General features: G+C 42.9%; 1 protein-coding gene across 1 annotated transcript in view; it reads right to left on the reverse strand.

Moving 5' to 3' along the window:
• The window catches only part of NAPEPLD (N-acyl phosphatidylethanolamine phospholipase D), a 94,022-nt gene that overhangs the window by 47,833 nt on the left and 23,879 nt on the right, over positions 1–22,310 (reverse strand). The window lies entirely within an intron of this gene.

The following is a 22,310-nucleotide window of genomic DNA, read 5'->3' on the forward strand; positions in this document are numbered from 1 at the left end:
GGTGGCCAAGGTAACATTTGTGGAGACTAGTATTAAATGAGCTTATTTTATTTATTTTTTTTAAGATTTTTTCGATGTGGACCATTTTTTAAAGTCTTAATTGAATTTGTTACAACATTGCTTCTGTTTTATGTTTTGGGTTTTTCTTTTTTTGGGGGGGCTGCGAGGCATGTGGGATCCCAGCTCCCCAATCAGGCATCGAACCCGCAACCCCTGCATTGGAAGGTGAAATTCCAACCACTGGACTGCCAGGGAAGTCCCAAATGAGCTTATTTTAAATACTTCACAAAATGTTAGTTAAATTACTTCTGGGAAACCACATATAAACCAATTTTAGCACAACAGCTCATCTGTAAAGTGAGTTCTGCAATCAGTACTGTCCTTTCCTCTCCCAGCTCCAGGCCAAAAGGCACAGAGGACTAGAGCACAGCATGACTACTTACTAGAGGGCTTCAATTCAATGTGTATTTATAGCAGCACCTGTGGAATTCAGTTAACTACTGAGTTCACCTCCAGTTAAATCAAAATTTATTTGCATGATCATTAGCAATCTATAGATAACTCCGAAAAGCAATAAGGCAGCTAACTTCTAAATCAGTGCTCTGCCATTAACTACCTCTTCGACCTTGGAAAATACCCGTCCCACCTCACCAGGCCCCCACTCCTACCCTCCAAAATGACTGAGTTTCCGTGGCCACTTGCAGTCGTAACATTTGGTGACTCAAGATTTGGGGGGAAAATATGTGAAGACAGCATGCTGATTACAGGGGGAGTTGGATTACATTAGGCCAATGGTCAGGAAAATTTGACCTGAGGGCCAAATCTCGCCTGCCCCCTGGTTTGTTTTGTTTTTGATTCAAACTATTTTTTTTTTCAGAATATAAAGTCCTCAACATGTATATTATAGTGATACTTTTTCACTTCTTGTATTGGGGTAAAAAACACATAACATAAAAATGGTTAAGGTGGTAAATTTTCAATGCACAGTTCAGTAGCATTAAGTATATTCACATTGTTGGGAAACAGATCTCCAGAATTTTTTCATCTTGCCAATCTAAAACTCTATACCCATTAAACAATACCCCTTCTTCCCCTACCCCCTGGCCTTGGTAACCACCATTCTATTTCCTGTTTATGTGGATTTGACTATTTAAATACCTCATCCAAATGGAATTATCCAGTATTTGTTTTTTTTGTGACTGACTTCTCTTAGCGTAATCTTCTCAAGGTTCATCCATGTTGTATTGCAGCACGTGACAAGATTTTCTTCCTTTCTTTAAGGCTGAATAATATTCCATTTGCCATATTTTATTTATCCATTCATCCATCAATGGACATTTGGGTTGCTTCCACCTCTTAACTACTGTGAATGGTGCTGCTATGAACATGCGTGTGCAAATCTCTCTTCAAGACCCTGCCTCCCATTTTTTCAAACATATACCCAGAGGTGGGATTGCTAGATCATATGGCAATTCTCTTTTTTGAGGAACCTCAATACTGCTTTATTGATCTGAAACAAATAGACTGCCAGATATTTCTCCAGCAAAGATGGACTTGGTATCAGCAGAGAACTGCAGTTCAGGGTCTGCAACCATGGTGAGCCATGTGCAAGTCTCCGTATAGCAAGGGAAGGAGCACACTTTTATAGAGGAGAAAAGGAAGTTGGGAGGGCTCAGTAAACAGAGAGTCCATGACTTCTCATTGGCTGAATCCTTGTCAGGAAAGTAGAAAGTAGAGTCTTCCTTCTTCCTGTTGAGCTCTACTATCATTGCAGGGTGAGAGAGCTCTCCCTTCTGCTCTCCCAACTCTATTTAATTGAGGTTTCCGTTTATTAAATTTTCAATACTTTCCATAGTGGCTACATCATTTTACAATTCCACCAACACCAAACAAGTGTTTCAATGTCTCCATATCCTCATCAACACTTGTCATTTTCTGTTTTCTAGATATTAGCCATCCTAATGGGTATGAGGTGATATCTCATTGTGATTTTGATTTGTATTTCTCTGATGATTAGGAATCTTGAACATCTTTTTGTATACTTGCTGGCCATTTATATATCATCTTTAGAGAAATGTCTATTGAAGTCCTTTGCCCATTTTTAAATTGAGTTATTTGATTTTTTGTTGTTGAGTTATATGATTCTTTTTATATTCTGGGTATGATGTGCAAATATTTTCTTCCATTCCATAGGTTGCCTTTTCACTCCATTAGCTGTGTCCTTGATGCACTGAAGTTTGTTTGATAGAGACCCATTTGTCTATTCTTACTTTTGTTTCCTGTGCTTCTACTCTCATATCTAAGAAATCATTGCCAAGTCAAATGTCATGTTTTTCTTCTGTTTTCTTCAGTAGTTTTATAGTTTTAGGTTGCCACCTGTTTTTGTATGGCCTGTGAGCTAAGAATGACTTTTTTACAGTTTTACATGTTGGGGGAAAAAAATCAAAAATAATATTTTGCAATACCTGAAAATTACGTAAGGTTCAAATTTCAGGGTTCATAAAAAAGTTTTATTGACATAAAGCCACATTAACTTATTTACATATCACCTGACTACTTTTGCACTGCAGGGGGCAGAGCTGAGTTGTTGCAACAGAGACATATGACCCACAAAGCCTAAAATATTTACTATCTGACCTTTTACCAAAAGTTTGCTGACCTCTGTGTTAGACTATTTTTAATCATGAAACTTTAGATGCATTTAAAAAGGAAAAGTGAAAGAGGAAACCAAAGTCACCAATACATATGTATTTTGTGATTAAGAAAAATTATTAGATTTCCAGGGGTTTTTTGAACTTTTATATTTGAGTTTATTCTTCATTTAACTTTTAAAACACCAGTTTTAACTTTAAAAACACTGCTTGTGTTGAATATAGACTTCAATTTTTAATCCTTATTAGACTGTCAGGAGGAATCCACTGACAAATTAACCAGAAGAATATGGGAAGACCCGCCGTGGTTTTTTCCAATGAGAGAGGAGCCCTCCTACACCTAAGTGGTTCAAAGAATATGACTTGAGGGAAGTCTTCTGGGCACACTGATTGTGAAATATCACTCATTCTTTGTTCTCGTACTTTTTTGCTAATGTTATTTTGGGTTCCCATGCAACTGAACTGTACAGTTACAACAAAAGATTGGAATTTAGAATATAGAATCAAATATTTTCCAAAATCTAAACACCAGAAACTGACTGTTAATGTTGAAGGCATTAAGTCTTATTTATCCTCTTCACCCTAGCTAACTAAATATTCTATCTTATGAAGGTTGGGCCCTAAGATAGATACTTTCCTAATGACTTGTTGGATTAATTGAACTTCTTTTTACATTCAGTTTGCTGCCCAAAGAAACTTGACTTGATTCCTTCACATTATACTTTCATTGCACTGCTTTGTGCAATGTGTGGGGTACCTCTGATTTAGGCGTTGCTATTCATAGCAGTGAGTGTAGCTCTGGCCAGACCTGCCACTAGCATATACAGAGCCCAAGGCAAGAGTATTAACAAGAGACATATCCTACATATCTAATTATTTAAAAGTCATAAATCAAGCTGACACATGGTTAAGTAAAACATATTTGATCCTCCTACCCTGACAAAGTACATAAAGACAAGGAAGCCCAGGTTCTTTAGAGCTCTCAGCCTCCCCAGAGTTCTCCACCAGACCCTGGCCATCCGTCTGGGAGAGCTGGCCTTTAGTCCGTGATATCAGCTCCAGAGCTTTGCTCTGTACCGTGATGGCCTGGAGCTTACCCATATGAACCCTTCCCCATATCTAAGTTCCTTCCATTCCCCAAAGAGCCACCCCTTGGCCACCCATGGGCCTTGCTGCCTGACCTCAGGAGGATGGACATGGGGAAGAGGTTCGTGCACGCCCTGGAAGCAAGCTTGGGAGCATTTTGGCAGGACTCCAAATTCCTGGGTACCTGGAGAGCATTTAGACAGGTCCCTGTGGCACACCCGAGGAGAGGTGCAGCCAGAGGAGGCCAGAGTGGGCTCTCAAGCACAGGGCTTTTTACCTGGGTCTAAGGGTAAAAGACTCAGAACAGTCTTCAGCATGTCCCGAACTGTACACACAGCCAATCCAGAATCAAAAACTATGAACCTCCCGCATCTGTAAAAAAGTTTACTCAGCTAGTCACGTGGCTCTACCATCAGTGATCCAGCGAAAAAATTTTCGGGAGTCCCTTAACCCTTTTTAAATTGCCAACCACATTTCCAGCACAATGTTAATTCAACTTGGATGGCATGTATTATGGGCAGGGAGAGAAAAGACTTCTTCTGGCCTGCTTCCCCCCAAACCCCTCTGGTATCTGATTGTCTAGAGGCTGAGCAACTAATGAGGGTTACTTGTCCCAGTCCTTCCCATCTACCCCTAAATTCCCAAATCTCCAGCCACAAAGAGGTGTGTGTAATCTGCTTCCAATTCAAGAACAAAGAATACTGCTCTCTGTGGTAAACTGAAGAATCCTCTCTTCCCCAGAAAATATTCACCTCCTAAGCCCCAGAATCTGTGAATGTTACCTATGTGGCAAAAGAGACTTACACATGTCATCAAGGATCTTAAGATGGGGAGCTTAGCCTGGATTATCCAGGTGGGCCCTGAATGTAATCACAAGGGTCCTTAGAAGAGGGAGGGTAGAAGGTCAAAGAGAGAAGAAGGCAAGGCACTTCCCTGGTGGTGCAGTGGTTAAGAATCTGCCTGCCAATGCAGGGGACACGGGTTCGATCCCTGGTCCGGGAAGATCCCACATGCCGCGGAGCAGCTGAGCCTGTGCTCTACAGCCCGTGGGCCACAACTACTGAGCCCACGTGCTACAACTACTGAAGCCCACATGCCTAGAGTCTGGGAAGAGCCCACATGCCATGGAGCAACTAAGCCCGTGCGCCACAATTACTGAGCCTTTGTGCCACAACTACTGAAGCCCGTGCACCTAGAGCCCGTGCTCCGCAACAAGAGAAGCCACCACAATGATTAGAAGCCTGCACACTGCAGCGAAGAGTAGGCCCCTGTTTGCCGCAACTAGAGAAAGCCTACGCACAGCAACAAAGACCCAACGCAGCCAAAAATAAATAAATTAATTTTTTTAAAAAAGAAAAAAGAAGGCAATGTGGCAACAGCAGCAGGGATTGGTGTGATGCAGTCACAGCCAAGGAAGGTGTGCAGCCTCTGGAAGAAACCAGCCTTGCTGACACACTGAGTTTAGCCCAGTGAAAATGATTTTGGCTTTTGGCCTCCAGAACCATAAGAAAATATATAAATGTGTATAAATCACCAAATTTAAGGTACTTTGTTACAGTAGCAATGGAAAACCAACACATTCCCCTTTAAGCAGTCTTTGAACTGTGATAACTATATACATATATATATATATAAAATATTTGTCCATTAGCATAACACTCATGAGTAGACACACATGTCTAAACTCTATACCGTGACTTCCAGGTTGAGCTCTGAAAGACCCAATTTCCAGGCTTTAGAGGATCAAATTTCCAGGCTGGTGCTAGGAGTCATGGTTGGAAGATTCAGAGAAAGGAGCAGAAGTCCTAGTGTTGGGAGATATTGGTAGGGAAGCAAAATTTACCAAACCAAAATGTGTCTCTTGGCGTGAGGAAGGAACAGAAGACTCGGGAAATTTTTCTTTGCAACTCTCACTTAACTGCCTGAAAGAATTTAGATAGAGGGCCTATTCCAGGAAAGAACAATCACCAGAGGTATCTATAGTATAATATGAACTAGGTGTGGTAGACAAGGGAGGAACCTAGCAAAGTCTACTAAAATTCCCCTTTGTGTCCCATTGTTGGTTTGGCCCAGCAAACATTTATTTATTGATACTAAACATTTGCTCTCTTCATTCTTCCTATGAATTTACTTCTTTACTTTTGAAGTCCCAGACCCCTACTCCCTTCTCCTTGGTCCAGGATGACATATATACCTCATTTTACTTGGTTCTTTAGAATTTCCTGTGGATTCCCTGTATGTTCATAATTAAATTTCTTTTTTTTTCTCCTGTTAATCTGTCTTATGTCATTTTAATTATTCAACCAGCCAAAAGAACTAAAAGGGGAAGTGGGAAATATTTTCCCCTCCCGACAGATTGCTTCTGGTCCTGCCATGAACATGTCATTAAGCACCCTGAGCCTCTGTGAGGTTAACCTGCACAATCACTAAGATCCCTTCCAATTCTAAAATTCGGAGCTGTAGCAAAACATGGTTTCCCTCCGAATTTCACATTCACATGTTACTGCTGTTACAATCGCTCTCCAGCCAACCTTTCCAGCCTCCCTGTCCACCACAAAGCCTGCATGTCAACCACACACACATTGGAGCTTTTGCACACTTTGCTTCTTCTGCTTAAAATTACCTTCCCTGGGACTTCCCTGGTGGCGCAGTGGTTAAGAATTTGCCTGCCAATACAAGGGACACGAGTTCGATCCCTGGTCCGGGAAGATCCCACCTGCCGCGGAGCAACTAAGCCCGTGTGCCACAATAACTGAGCCTGCGTGCCACAACTGCTGAAGCCCGCTTGCCTAGAGCCCATGCTCTGCAACAAGAGAAGCCACCACAATGAGAAGCATGTGCACTGCAACGAAGACCCAACATAGCCAAAAATAAATAAAATAAAATAAATAAATTTATTTTTAAAAAAAAGAATTTATCTTCCCTGGCTTCACCCCTGAGCACTCAGGCTCATCCCTCAAATCAAGAATCACCACCTTTGAGGAGCTCTCCCACCTTCTCAAAGCAGAATGGTCATCTCTGCCTTGGTGCTGTCAGAGAACTATTAAAGCAGGTAGCAAATTATAGTATGACTCTTTGTTTCCATTTCTGTTTCCCAAACCAGAATGTGGGCTACTCACATGCAGACACTCTGCCTGATCCATATGTATACCTCTAGCACCTACTCCTGTGCTTGGCACACAGCAGACACTCCTATTGTGTCTGTGGACTGAATAAATGAATGATGATTCCCTGAATTCTGCAGAGCCTACTTGGGACTGGGCAGGAGTGGGATGTGGGGAGAGATGGAAAAGAAGTACAAGAGGACAGGAAATTTATGTTTCTACAAGCCTTTCAGAGCCTTGGAGAAAAAGCTGAGTCTGATGTGTGCGATGATTTAGTTCAAGGCTGTCCTCAGATACTCATTGTACGTGCAATCTAGCATCTCTCTTGACCTTGCTTCAAAGTCAGTTTTTAAGGGGAGTTATCAGTATGAGCTACCTTGCACAGCAATCTGCTGATTAGAAGCTCTTAACTGGGGCAGATGGCAGGCAGCCATGTATGATCTGTCAGCTTTGCATCCTCGTGTGCCCCTAGGCAGAGGCTACAACTTTAGAATTTTATGGTAGCTAGTTAACAACTCTGGCCTTATAGACCATTCTGAGTAACAACTCATAAAACCGTCTACATTCAGTGTTCTTTCTTAGGCATAAGAAATACCCTCCCCCTACTCCTTGAGTGATCTGGATATGTCTTCCATCTTCTTGATACAAAGTACAAAGGACAAACGTACTCAGAAAACCTCCTTAAAGTGGAAACGAGGTTATCATTTCCACACACCTTAGAAAACCTATGAAGTCTTTTCACAATATATAGATTGATGATAATTTACAGTGTGTCCTTGATCATGCATCTTTTTTTTTTGTGGTACCCGGGCCTCTCACTGTTGTGGCCTCTCCCGTTGCGGAGCACAGGCTCCGGATGCGCAGGCTCAGCGGCCATGGCTCACGGGCCCAGCAGCTCCGCGGCATGTGGGATCCTCCCGGACCGGGGCACGAACCCGTGTCCCCTGCATCGGCAGGCGGACTCTCAACCACTGCGCCACCAGGGAAGCCCCATTGCCTCTCTCTTTATGATGTAGTCATCTCTGTATGTTCCTTTGCTGTTTCATTCCATATACTTGTGTCATTTTAGAATTTTACATTTGAGATTCAGCTTATTATTTAAAGGCACCACTTACTGTACCTTTTTCATGTACCAGACACTATGCTAAGGGCTTTACAAATCTTATTTAATCCTCATAACAAACTCAGGCACTAAGCATTATTATACTGTTTTTATAGAGGACAAAGCTAAGATTTTGAGAGGCTAATTAACTTTCCCGAGGGCACAAAGCTAGTAAAATGTGGATGCAAGAGCCAGGCCTGTGTCTGTTGGAGAGTTCCTCTTCTCTCTGTTTCAATTCTTCTTAAAAAAAATAGTTAATTTATAATAGTATATTAGTTTCAGGTGTACAGCATAGTGATTCAGTATTTTTACAGATTGTACTCCATTAAAAGTTATTAAAAAATAATGGCTATAATTTCCTGTGTTGTAAGATATATCCTTGTTACTTACCTACTTTATACATAGTAGTTTTATCAATCCCATACCCCTATTTGCACCTCCCCCCCCCGTCTCCCCACTGGTGACTACTAGTTTGTTTGCTGTCTGTGAGTCTGTTTCTGTTTTGCTATATACATTCATCTGTTGTTTGTAGATTCCACATATAAGTGATACCATGTAGTATTTGCCTTTCTGTCTGACTTATTTTGCCAACAGGATATTCTCTAGGTCCACCCACATTGCTACAAATGGGAGAATTTTATTCTTTTTTATGGCTGAGTAGTATTTCATTGTATGTGTATATACACACAATGTGTGTGTGTATATATATATATACATATGCCGCATCTTCTTTATCCATTCATCTCTTGATGGACACTTGGATTGCTTCTACATCTTGGCTATTGTAAAGAGTGCTGTTATGAACACTGAGGTGCATGTATCTCCTCAAATTAGTGTTTTCATTTTTCCAGATATATACCCAGGAATGGACTTGCTGGGTCATACGGTAGTTCTATTTTTTAGGTTTTTTTTTTTTTGGTTTTTTTTGTTTGTTTGTTTGTTTTCAGTACGCGGGCCTCTCACTGTTGTAGCCTCTCCCGTTGCGGAGCACAGGCTCTGGACGCGCAGGCCCAGCAGCCATGGCTCACGGGCCCAGCCGCTTCGCTGCATGTGGGATCTTCCGGGACCGGGGCATGAACCCGCATCCCCTGCATCGGCAGGCGGACTCTCAACCACTGCGCCACCAGGGAAGCCCTAGTTTTTAGTTTTTTGAGGAAACTCCAAACTGTTTTCCATAGTGGCTGCACCAATTTATATTCCCACCAACAGTGTACAAAGGTTTCCTTTTCTCCACATCTTCACCAACATTTGTTATTTGTGGTCTTCTTGATGATGGCCATTCTGACAGATGCGAGGTGATATCTCATTGTGGATTTGATTTGCATTTCTCTAATAATTAGTGATACTGAGCATCTTTTCATGTGCCTGTTAGCCATTTGTATGTCTTCTTTGGAAAAATGTCTATTCAGGTCTTCTGCCCATTTCTTGATTGGGTTGTTTGTTTTGATATTGAGTTGTATGAACTGTTTATGTATTTTGGATATTAACCCCTTATTGGCTATATCATTTGCAAATATTTTCTCCCACTCCAAAGGTTGTCTTTTCATTTTATCAATGGTTTCCTTTGCTGTGCAAAAGCTTTTCAGTTTAATTAGGTCCCATTTGTTTCCTTTTCCTTTTATTTCTTTTGTCTTAGGAGACAGATCCAAAAAAACATTGCTATGATTTATGTGAGAGAGTCCTCTGCCTATGTTCTCTTCTAGGAATTTTACAGTTTCAGGTCTTACATTGAGGTCTTTAATCCATTTAGAATTTATTTTTGTATATGGTGAGAGGAAATGTTCTAATCTGTTTTACATGTAGCTGTCCAGTTTTCCCAGCACCACTTATTGAAAAGACTGTCTTTTCTCCATAGTATATTCTGGCCACCTTTTTCATAGATTAATTGACCATAGGCATAGGGGTTTATTTCTGGGCTCTGTTCTGTTCCATTGATCCATGTGTCTGGTTTTGTGCCAGTACCATGCTGTTTTGATTACTGTAGCTCTGTAGTAGTCTGACGCCAGGCAGTGTGATTGCCCCAGCTCTGTTCTTTTTTTTCAAAATTGCTTTGGCAATTCTGGGTCTTTTGTGGTTCCATATGAATTTTAGGATTATTCGTTTTAGTTCTGTGAAAAATGTCACAGGTATTCTGATTGGAATTGACTTAAATCTGTAGACTGCTTTGGGTAGTATGGTCATTTTAACAATTTTGATTCTTCCAGTACAAAAGCGTGGGACATCTTTTTACTTCTTTGTATCATGTTCACTTTCCTTCATTAGTGTTTTATAGTTTTCAGAGTATAGGTCTTTCACCTCCTTGGCTAAATTTATTCCTAGGTATTTTACTCTTTTTGATGTGATTTTAAACAGGATTTTTAAAAAACTTTTTCTGATGACTCATTATTAGGGCAGGTGGGGCCCACATGGACTCTCAGCAGTGTGTGAGCTATGGTCGAGCGATTGCCATCAGAGATTTGGGATGCTTCTGATACACGGCTTGAGTTAGCGCTAAGGAGAGCCATCACTGCCCCACCTAGGCTCTGCCCTGGGTCCGGGTCACATCTGTGTCCCATGATCAAGTCTTCTCCCTGGTCGTGGCCACCCCAGATCCAGTGCTGTGCTGTGGCGTGGAGTGAGCAGGTCACAGAAACCTGGGGGCCATTAGAGCAGACTTCTCTCCACCCTGCCTCGAGGGCAAGCCAGCATGCACGCTCCTCATGCGTGGAGTCCAGGCTTCCCACAGACTCTGTTAGTCTTGGCAGTCCTCCCACCAGCCAGAGGGGCTCATCTCCCCTTCGTAGGACCCCAGGACCAGTGCATCCAATCCGCGGCCCTCACCACTCACACCCCAGGGCAGGTGTCTGCCTGTGCAATCTCCCTTTTTTTCTGAGTCCCCTCCCAGAGGCATGGATCCTGACACAATTGCTTTTCTTCCCTTCCTACTGGATTACGTGTGGATCTTCTTACAGCCTTGGTTGTACGGGGGTCCTTCTGTTTCTAGTAAGTTTTCAGTGAGAACTGTTCCACACGTAGATGTATCTTTGACTTGTTCGTGGAGGGAGGTGAAATCTACGCCCTCTTCTCCTCCATCTTCATGGATCTCCTCTTTGTTTTCGTGCTTGAAGTCAGAGAGAGCAAAGCTAGAGCCCTAAGGACTGACTACATGGATCCAGGCCAGAAATGAAATACAGGTTTATGACGTAAATGAACACTGAGGGGGAGATTAGTGGAAATTACAATGCTTCTTAGAAATTCAGATTAACCTACAGCCCTTGTCATGTTCTGTGCCATCATTAAGGTGAAACTTTGACTGTGGATTAGGTTTTATTTATTCCTTTAAAAAATACAATAAAAACAAGATCTGTATTGTATCCTACAACCTAGTTCTTCTGTGGAAGGATAAGGACTTCTGAGAGGATGTCCAACACAACCGTAGTGAGCTTAGGATTCATGGAATGTCCCCGATTTGCAATGACAGTCTGAGATTCACTCTTGGGTTGGTCTACAGGAAGCTACCCAACTCCCAAAGAGCAAGAATCATAGACTTCAGTGGTTTCCCAGATGTCTATGGATAACAACAGCTGACTGCATTAAGATCACTGGGAAAGTATGTTTCAAATACAAACAGATAGGCCTCACCCAGGAGAGGTTTTGGTAATAACAACAACAACTAACACTAACAGTGTTTACTATGTTCCATGCACTGTTTTAAGCATTTTACAAGCAGTTACTCATTTAACTTGTTTAACAATGCTGTGAGGTAAATACTATTATTGTCATCACCATCTATCAACAATGAAACTGAGGCACAGAGAGGTTAAGGAACTTGCCCAAGGTCACCTAGCCATTCAGGGGCTCAGACAGACTTGAACATAAGCTGTCTGGCTCCAGATCTGCACTTTTAACCTGTATGCTATACTCTCCATAATCTATGTTAACGAGTTGTCCAGGTGATTCTGATGTGCATCAAGGCTTGGAAATCCTGACAAACCTCGATGATATCTGAATCTCCTCTTACAACCCTGTACCCAGCAGTCTCTCAGCTAGGGTTGAAAGCCACCCACCTCAGGACAGTCTATTTTTGAATGTCCAGTCAGTAGCTATAGCAACCTCTGCTTCATGGAGACTAAGACATATCCTGGGAAGAAGCATATAGGATGGAGAGAGTGTGGAAATAAGGTGATGTACTGTACTGGCTCATACGGCTTGGAAGAGCTGTTTGTGTGCATCTCTTCCCAACACTGTGTTTAATGGCGTTATGTTGGTAGCTTGAAGTCCACCCTGATGGGAGAATTTACACCACAGAAGTCAGCACACACCACAAAACAAGGCTTCTTTTCCCCCAAAGAGCCAATAGTTAAACATTTACCAGCACACCACTGGATTTATGGCCTAATCCCAGCTCAACCACCTATTGGCTACATCACTTCAGGCACATTGTTTAAAACTTTCCAAGCTTCATTTTTCTCATTTGTAAATATGGGAGGAATGACAGCTATGGAAATCAAATGAGGTAAGAAATGTGGAAGCATTGGCACAGTTTTGAAAAGATGAATAACGAATAGGCACTTTAGGGCTTCCCTAGTGGCGCAGTGGTTGAGGGTCCGCCTGCCGATGCAGGGGACACGGGTTCGTGCCCCGGTCCGGGAAGATCCCACGTGCCACGGAGCAGCTGGGCCTGTGAGCCATGGCTGCTGGGCCTGTGCGTCCGGAGCCTGTGCTCCGCAACGGGAGAGGCCACAGCAGTGAGAGGCCCGCATACCGCAAAAAAAAAAAAAAAGGCGCTTTACAATAATGTTCCTTTTTCTTCCCATTTCTCAATTGCTCCCCAACAATGAAAGACATCTGTCAAATTCCTCCATGTCTTCTCTTTCCCAAGCTCAAATTTCTTTCAATTGTTACTCATTTTCAGTGTTTCCAGACCCTTTTTCATATTGGGATACGTGAGACAGAGATCACAGCTGTAGCTCCTTTTGGGAAGTGTTTTGGCTATTTCTCTGAGTCCCCAAAGAGCACTTGTGCTCTCAGTGTGGTCAGCTGCCCTTCCTGGTCCAGCTCACTCTGCTTGCAGCCCCTCTGCCTGCAGCTTGGGCCTGTGCCAGACATTCTGTTGCTTTCAGTACTATTAGTGGTGCACTAGAGCCCAAGAAAATCATATTTCTGTGGCAAAGGGGGAAGACCACTCCTATTCCCATATGATTTGATTATCTTTCACAAGTACCAAGGATGTGTTGCTTAGACCCCAAAGGCCCCCAAGTCTTGAAGATTTTATGAAATTGCTGTTTAATTGTTTTACTCCCAATCCTTCTCCATAGGAATCAGGTATGAATTTGAAAGGGAGGGATTGCCTGAATCAGGAGCTAAATTCAAGTGACAAAACTTAAGCCCAGACCACTCCTTGCAACACGTAAGGCTTTGCAACTGGGCCAAGGTTAGCTGCCTGACTCTTCCTTTTGGTTCTGTTCTCTCAAGAGGTTCATTTGTCCATCAACCAGCCAGACAAACCCATGCCAGTCTGACTTCCAGTGGTGAGCTCACATAGACTCAGCTTGGGGGCTCCTACAGAATTCCTCATGAAGCAGGTACCCAGAGCTGAATACCATATTCCAGGCAGTGTGGATATGCAGCATGGAGAGGGAAGATCCCTTCTCCAGGGTGGAACCCTACAGTTTTATAAAAGTTGCCTAAGATGGAATTACTTTTTAAAAAATCATCACACTGTTATTACCTGCTCTATAAAAAATAAAACTAAATTAAAAAAATCATCACACTGTTTTTAATATAAACTGAACTTGCCGTTTGCAAAAAGATTGTTTTTAGGTTGCGGCTTACTTGTATCTTCCACTAATCTCCTATTTGTATGGTTGATTCTTTGAACATAAATGGAGAGCTTTTAAGTCTATACCTATGAAACCTTAATGTATTGCATTAGGCCCATCACCCCAGCCTATTGAGCCTATCATCTTAGATTACAGTTTGGTCTCTGTCAAATATCCTTTCATGTGGCAAAAACGTGACTAAGGTGATCGGTTTTTACTGAAAGGTATAAGAAAAAGGCCTCTTGGACAACCAGACAAATGTTTATCATTTACGACACAGCAGTAACTCTCCTGGCTCAAAACATCTTTGGTAACCTGAGCAATCCAAATGCTAGTGACACTATTTTGGAGGCCCCAAATCTGTCTTTGTTTCTCTCTCTCTGCTTTTTTATTCACTTTGCTTCTACTGCCCCCTTTGCTGCTGCTGCTTTCTACTGGCTTCCCTCTATATCTTGGATTCAAAATGCCCTTAACGTGAATCTGATGGGGTCTGATAGTCACCACACAATCTGTGGGGCAGATTTCTCATGCGGACCACTCACAGGCCACTGCTCTGTCGTGACTAGCTTAACCGAGGATTTTCTCTAGAATAGCCATTAGCCCACTCAGATGTGGCCGACACAATGAAGTCGCTTGACAAAAATGTGTTCATTCAACAGATATTAATTGGTCACCTACTGTGTGCCAACTGTTGTCATAGTGGCTGGTGGTATACACCAAGTCCCTGCTCTCAGGGAGCACCCATAAAAAGAAAGCCAGTAATTTGACAAAAGTTTAGTGGTAAGTGCTATTATATATATACATAGAAGAGGTAATGAGAGAGACTGGGCTGGGGGAAGGGATTAGAGAGAGTTGACAGGGAAGACCTCTTTGAAAAGATAAAATTTAAGCTAAGACTTAAATGATGAAGAGTTACTCTGGTCAAAAATCTCTGTAAGCGTATTCTCACACATTCCAGAGAAGTCTAGCAAAGGTCTGAGTATGGGAATGAGGTTGGTGTCCAGGAACAGAAAGAAGGCCAGTGTGGTCGAACTACGGGGCCTAAGGGGAAGAGAGGCAGAAGATAAAATTGGAAAGGCAGGCAGAGGCCAGATCATTTAGGAGCCACTTAGGAGTTTTAAATACGGAATGTGTGTTATGGGTGGGAAGATGATCTGGTTTAAAGAAGATCAGAATGTGGCACCATCAGAAGGTACTGCCTGGAGATGCTTATTCAAGGTGTCTGGCCCTGGCAGCCACTTAGCATTTCATATGGTGTTCAGTCCACTCATCCAGAAATTCCTGTCCCTCCATCTTTCTGTCACTTATGACTTTTTTTAAAAAATAAATTTATTTATTTATTTTTGGCTGTGTTGGGTCTTCATTGCTGCGTGCGGGCTTTCTCTAGTTGCGGCAAGTGGGAGCTACTCTTCATTGTGGTGCGCGGGCTTCTCACTGCGGTGGCTTCTCTTGTTGTGGAGCACAGGCTCTAGGTGTGCGGGCTTCAGTAGTTGTGGCACACGGGTTCAGTAGTTGTGGCTCACGGGCTTAGTTGCTCTGTGGCATGTGGGAGCTTCCTGGACCAGGGCTCGAACCCGTGTCCCCTGCACTGGCAGGCGGATTCTTAACCACTGCGCCACCAGGGAAGTACCCGCTTATGAATTTATAAGCGTGCTTTTCAATGTTCTCATCCAGGTTATGATATGAACATTGCTTAAGAGAGCATCTGAAGGTCTCAGCCATCAGTGATAATGGAAAAATCCAAAACCAAGGTCCAGATCACAGTACAGGAGGGTGGGCTGAATGACCAAGGGGATCGCTCAACTTTCCTCCCCATGCTCTTCCCCACCCCACTGAAAGAGTGAAAACCTGTCGGGAGCTAAAACATGAAAAAAAATCAGCTCAAACTGAAAAAGAAAAAAGGGGGGAAGAAAAAGCAGCCCTGCTGTCATTCAGGCTGGGAGGATGAACACAGAGCCAGCTGCAGAGTTAACAGGAAGCACTGCTCCCCGCCAGTCTTATGGCAGCTGTAAAACGCCACATCCCTCCTCTTTGAATGGCTGCTTCTTTCCTTCCGAGGGTGTCCCAACCCATCTTATTATTTCCATATCTCACTGGGGATTCCTAATTGCTAAATAGCCCTCCATTCATGGCAGCACCCACCACCTGGTTTACTTCTCTTAAACTCACAGCAGAAACAGCATCCAATACAGAGCTGTTCCTTGCTTCCCTTACGCCCCCCTCAAAATCCTTCAGAAGGAACCTCAGACTTACAAGATGCTTCCCTCCTCCCTCTCTTTAGTGCTCTCCCTCACTGCGCGGGGTCAGTAAATCTGGTTTTGTGGGACCACAGGTTTGTGCCTGGGCATCTTAATACCCTGCTCACTCTGACCCCTCCCCGCTTCCTTTCCCCTAGTGACTCTGAAATATAGTCCTGGGGAGGTAGTCATTCAATTTTAAAACTGAGATACTAGAATTTGAAATTATAAATGATAAAGATGGATTCACCTCTCATCTGTGTGCTATTTGATTAGTGGAGTAGGCAGTGATATTGCTAGTTTTGCTACAGAAGAGGGGGTAGGGGACTGTGTCTTGATGTGCTCTCAGAAGCCCAAGTCCTCATATCCCACCAGGATTCCTGTTCCTATTGGCAATTTCCTTCAACATACACTCTTTTAAAAACTACTCTAGGGGCTTCCCTGGGGGTGCAGTGGTTAAGAACCTGCCTGCCAGTGCAACGGACATGGGTTCGAGCCCTGGCCCAGGAAGATCCCACGTGCCGCGGAGCAACTAAGCCCGTGCACCACAACTCCTGAGCCCACGTGCCACAACTACTGAAGCCTGCGTGCCTAAAGCCCGTGCTCCGCAACAAAAGAAGCCACCGCAATGAGAAACCCGCACACCGCAACGAAGGGTAGCCCCGCGCGCAGTAACGAAGACCCAACACAGCCAAAAAAAAAAAAAAAACCCCACAAAAACAAAAACTACTTTAATTTTGGGACTTCCTCAGTGGTCCCGTGATTAAGACTCCTGCTTCCACTGCAGGGGGCATGGGTTCAATCCCTGGTAGGTGAACTAAGATCCCACACGCCGCATGGCACGGCCAAAAAAAAACCTACTCTAATTTTGTATAAAAAGGGTTCTAATAGCTACCAGCTGATGTTAATTTTTAGGGTTTCCAGAATTAGCAAAATGGCCAGCAAGAATGCTGAAGCTACTACCAGGAACGTTTATGTTTTCTTAAGGTAATGACAGAGTTCACTGTTACTACAACATGGAATTACAAATATATGTTATTGATACTACCGGCTCCATGCTTGACCTTGCTTTTCCACAAATATAAATTTTACTGTTTTAACGTTAATCATAGGTTGCATATATGATGTTGCCCCTAAGAACAAAAAAACTGGAGTCAACTGTGCTCAGATACAGTGCGGAATAAATATGTTCATGGAGTAGAAAGATGGTGGGTTTGGACTCAGATCGTCTTTTCTTAACTCTATGACCTTGGGCTATCACTTATCCTCTGAGCCGCAGTTTCCTCATTTATCAAAGAGACAATTACACCTACCTCGCAGGGGTGTTTTGAGGTTAGTGAAAGTACGTGCAAAGTCCTAGCACAGTGTCTGACATATAGCAGGTGCCCAGCGAGCAGTTGCTATTCTTATGAATATCAGTCCCATCTAGTCCTCAACTACTGAATTCCTGCTCCGACCACAGTGTGATGCCACCTCGCACCCACTCCAGCCCCCACTCCCCACTGGGTGGCTCAGCTCCGCTGGTGTGTAGGCTAATCTTGACTGCAACGTCCAACCATCTTGGCTGTTGGTTTTCTTATCCTCCTGCTTCTGCTTTGAGATCTGGACCTCTGCCCTGTTCCCACAGGCCTGACTCTTGGTGCTCTGTCCAGTGCCAGGTCCCTATCCTTGGGACCCTCTTGTCAAACCTCCCAACACTCATAATCCTTCCTCTACCAGGAGGATCGAGGATAACAGTCTCGCTCCCAAGGCCAGTCCAGCAATGCGGTCCTACCACCAGCTAACAAGTCTCCCCGATTCCACTGCTTGGAGTTCCAAATATCATTACCTGTTCTGTCCTTCCGAAGGCCTTGCCCCTCACCTGTTGGGGGATTCCAGTTCCTGGGAGCTAGATCTCCCTTCATCTGGCTTGGGTAATACGTCCTACCTTCTGGAATACACCTTTCTCCTAGTACCTGTTCTCTGAATACCTGTCCCGAACCAACTATCAGGAATCCCAACGCTGATTCCGGGACGCTGTTCGTCTCTCCTGCCTATTCATAGTGGTAGACGGATCAAGATAGTAGAACCATCATACTGAAGCCTTTAACTTTAACCCTAACCCGTTGTCGTACCCTAACCTGTACCCTAAACCGTACCCGTTGCCTAACCCTAATCCTAACCCTAACCTTTACCCTAACCCGTACCCTAATTCTAACCTGTATACTAACACTAACCTGTACCCTATCATGTACCCTAACCCTAATCCTTTTTCATACCCTAACCTGTACCCTAAACCATACCCGTTCTCTAAGCCTAACCCTAAACCTTACCCTAACCCGTACCCTAATCCTAACCCGTACACTAACACTAACCCATACCCTAACACGTACGCTAACCCTAAACTGTTGTCGTACCCTAACCTGTACCCTAAACCGAGGGGCACACTAAGGTGTGTAAAATCTGGTTACGTCTTTGACCTTTTGACCTTGTAAATGGTCAGGAAGACTGCAAATATCAGGATTGAAGTACTCTGGGGAGGCAGGCAACTCACTGCCTCTGTGGAGTTTTAAATGAATCTGAAATGATCATATATTAAAGAGCTGGAGAGTTCGGCTGCTCTTAGCATTAATGTTCACTGGGGACAGAGTTTTAGTTTAGATAGTAGATTAGTGTTGTAATTTCTATCGCCACTTCTTAAAAAACACAGCTGTCAGTTGGTTGTTGAGTGTATTTGGGAGCTAGAAAGTATTCATAAGCAGGCGTAGCTGGTACTATTTTGTCAACATTGTCTCCTAGGTGTGGCCAACTGGGACCAGCAAGTCACTGGGCTCGGTCACCTTTATTTCTGACGAGGCATCTGGGCAAATTTCAAGCACTGTGTGTTGTTATGAAGAACTTTTTTTTCTAATGCTTCTACCTGCCTGTTGGCAATAATCTAAGTTATAAAGAAGGCAAATAAAAATAGCATTTTATATAAAATAATGCATGTTCACTTTAGAAACTGAGAAAAATACAGTGAAGTACAAAGATGGAGATACAAATCACTATTCATCCCAGCATCTAGAAATAAAGACTGCTAACATTTTTATGCTATCATACTTGTAGTTTAAAAATTCAGTTTGCATATAATGTTATGTGTTTATTAGGAAATAACGTTTGGGGGAAAAATAATAACAGTAATGACCATCACTTACGGAGCCCTTATGTGCCAGCTTCTGTACTAAGTGCTTTAATATGTATTAACCGATTTAATTCTTTCAACAGCCCTGAAAGGTAAGCTGGTGAAATAAAAGTGTATTCAAACCAGGCAGCCTGTCTGGAGTGTGTGTTCTTACCCAACACACTATACAAAGAAAACAGAAGCTACTCATAATCCAAAGGGACTCAGAGGACACCTTTAACATGTTACACTTCAAGAAACAATTTTCAAAATTCACCAGAAGTTGTATCTTGTGATTCAAGAAGAGAGATATTAGACAATGCATCAATATCAATAACATTTAGTAGGTCTTTTATATGGCACTGCTCCAAACTTTAACATTTTCTCTCACAAGCAAAATGATAGCATAAAAACTAACCTTTTGTCAATTATTTTATTTCATAATGCATTTGATCAATTATATTGAGCATCAGTGACTAAGGGGAAAAGTCTGAATGAAGAGGGAAATAAAGTAAGGAAAACAAGAGCTTCCCTGGTACCCCAGTGGTTAAGAAACCACCTGCCAATGCAGGGGACACGGGTTCAAGCCCTCGTCCAGGAAGATCCCACATGCCGCAGAGCAGCTAATCCCGTGTGCCACAACTACTGAGCCTGCGCTCTAGAGCCCACGAGCCACAAGTACTGAAGCCCACGCACCTAGAGCCCCTGCTCTGCAACAAGAGAAGCCACCGCAATGAGAAGCCCCGCACCACAACGAAGAGTAGCCCCTGCTCGCTGCAATTAGAGAAAGCCCACGCACAGCAACGAAGACCCAATGCAGCCAAAATTAAATAAATAAATATTTTTAAAAAGAGAGGAAAACAGCAGTGCCTGACTACAGTTTAAAATTAGCCTCTTCTGGACTAGATTACTCTTCCATGGACTACTGCAATGGTTCTCTCCCTGGTCTACCAGCATCCACTCTGGCATGCTTCAATCCATTTTCCACAGCAGCTAGAGTTTCCTTGTAAAACGCAAATTTGGCCTGCTACCTCTTAGAATGAAGACAAGCTCCTTACCTGGTTCACCAGACCCTGCAAACCTCACTACCAAAAGCATTCACAGGCTTCCCTAGGTGCCTAAGACTCCCAGGCCCTCTCCCTCCCAGTAGCCCCTACTGCGCCCTTTGCCTGCATCACCGTCCATAATACTGCTTCTCCTTCCTCAGCTCAGAGGATGATACCTCAGAGGAGCCTTTCCTGACCTCCCTGAATAGGCCAGATTCCCATCCATTGAGTACTTATGGCACTGGCCACCTCTCCTTCTTAGCATGTCACAATCCCAGTTTTAAATTGGTGCATTTGACCATTTATTGGGTATCTGTCTCCCTGACTAGAGTGTGAACTCTGTGAGAACAGGCTCCATGTCACCGATAGATCCCCAAGGTCTAGCATGGTGCGTGGCACAGAGTAGGCACCCAAAAAGTTAGTAAATGAATGACTAAACAAATATGTACTGAAAAGTTTACTTCCTATTTTTATAATAAGTTGCTATGTGAAATACTGTGTAATTGAAGTGATAACATTAATTTATATAACATTAAGAAAAACAGTCTGATACAGAGTGAACACTAACCTGATTTTACTGTCCAATAGTGAGCAGAAAATTAATCCAACAGGAAGGGATTCAGCTCTGTGGGATGGAGCCTCAAGGAACAGAGGTGATACAGGGTTTTAAAGCCAAATGCATAATGGTCCATGATCTAATGGGCTTGCTGATTGGTTGAATTCAGGAAGTACAATTTAGTTCAGACAGTACAATGAAGTCACAGACAAAAACTGACTATTTCACCATCAGGGCACTTCGCTGCTGGTGGCAACCAGTATTCTTAGAAAAGCTATTCCAGTTCTTTCTTCTGGAGTCCTGACTGCTTGCTATCTTGAAATTTCTCTTGCCCTCCGAAACTCAGTTCTGCAGATGCTCACTTTGGGGACTCACCCAGAAAGACTATCTTTTCTTTTACCTGGTTGGTACATTGGTGTGCATTCATCTCTAAAACAAGGCCAATGATATCTTTCTCAAAGGATTCTCATATAGATTATTAAGATAACTCAAGAAAGGAAGATAGTGTGTAATCTACTACCTAATAAAGACCACTTAGATGTTATTGAAAATGGTTTTAGTGATTCAAATGATACAACTGCTTTTGTTTAAGGACCAGTATGCCAAGCCCCACTAAATTTTGCTGTGCTAGTAAAGACTATCCCCATTTCTATATTGGTCTTCTAAAGGAGAACAGGAAAGAGATCTTATGGAGAATCTCCCTGAACAAGTTTTTCTTCAATATATTGTTGACCAAAATATTAATAGTCAATGTAAGAAAGAAACAGAAAATTTTATTTGAGCCAACCTGAAGATTATAACCCAGGAGACAGTCTTCCAGAAAGCTCTGAGGACTGTTCCAAACAGTTAAGTATGGGAAGATGCAAGCAACTGTGTTCCTAAAATTCTCTCCTGAAAATATTTAACTATTTGAGGGCCAATCTGCCAGTTCTCCCAGAGCCCAAAATGCTTCATCCTGATCTTTGCCCTGAATTCCTTTCAGGGTGTATCGTAGGTCAGCAACTACAGTGGCTAATGACTGGATCCTTGGAGAACTGGATGGTGGGCTATGTTCTTTATTTTACAATACCCCCTCTTTCAGTCTTAATTTCAACCTAGGTTTCAGACCCATTTCATGACCAGTTTGTCGCACAGTGCTAGGAACACTCATTCTCAGGTCAGGCGAGGATTTCGTTGATAGGCTACTCAATGTTCTATTACTGCACTAGGCCCTATTACCTGTAGTGAAAAGCCTCTGGACCACCTGTCTTACTAGTCTGTCATGGTCCAGGAAATCGTTTCCTCTTCCCATATCTAGAGTTACACTATTATAATTATCGATCTTACAGGACTATATATTTGGTCAATCATTTCAAATCACTTAGTCATCATTATTTTTAATAAGAAGCTGGTCATACATTTGGTAATGCAAGAAACAACAATCTTGTAAAATAGGCAGAAAACAAGTAATATAGCTAGTAACATTAATAAGGTCATAAGTAATGTTATCTCCTAAGGAGTTACATGGCTGGCACCAGAAGAAAAATAGATCATCACGGTTGAGCAGGTATTTCTGCCCTGGGGGAGGTCTGGTTAATGCATAATG

Source organism: Globicephala melas, chromosome 9, assembly GCF_963455315.2.
Source record: "Globicephala melas chromosome 9, mGloMel1.2, whole genome shotgun sequence".
NCBI classification, from domain to species: domain Eukaryota; kingdom Metazoa; phylum Chordata; class Mammalia; order Artiodactyla; family Delphinidae; genus Globicephala; species Globicephala melas.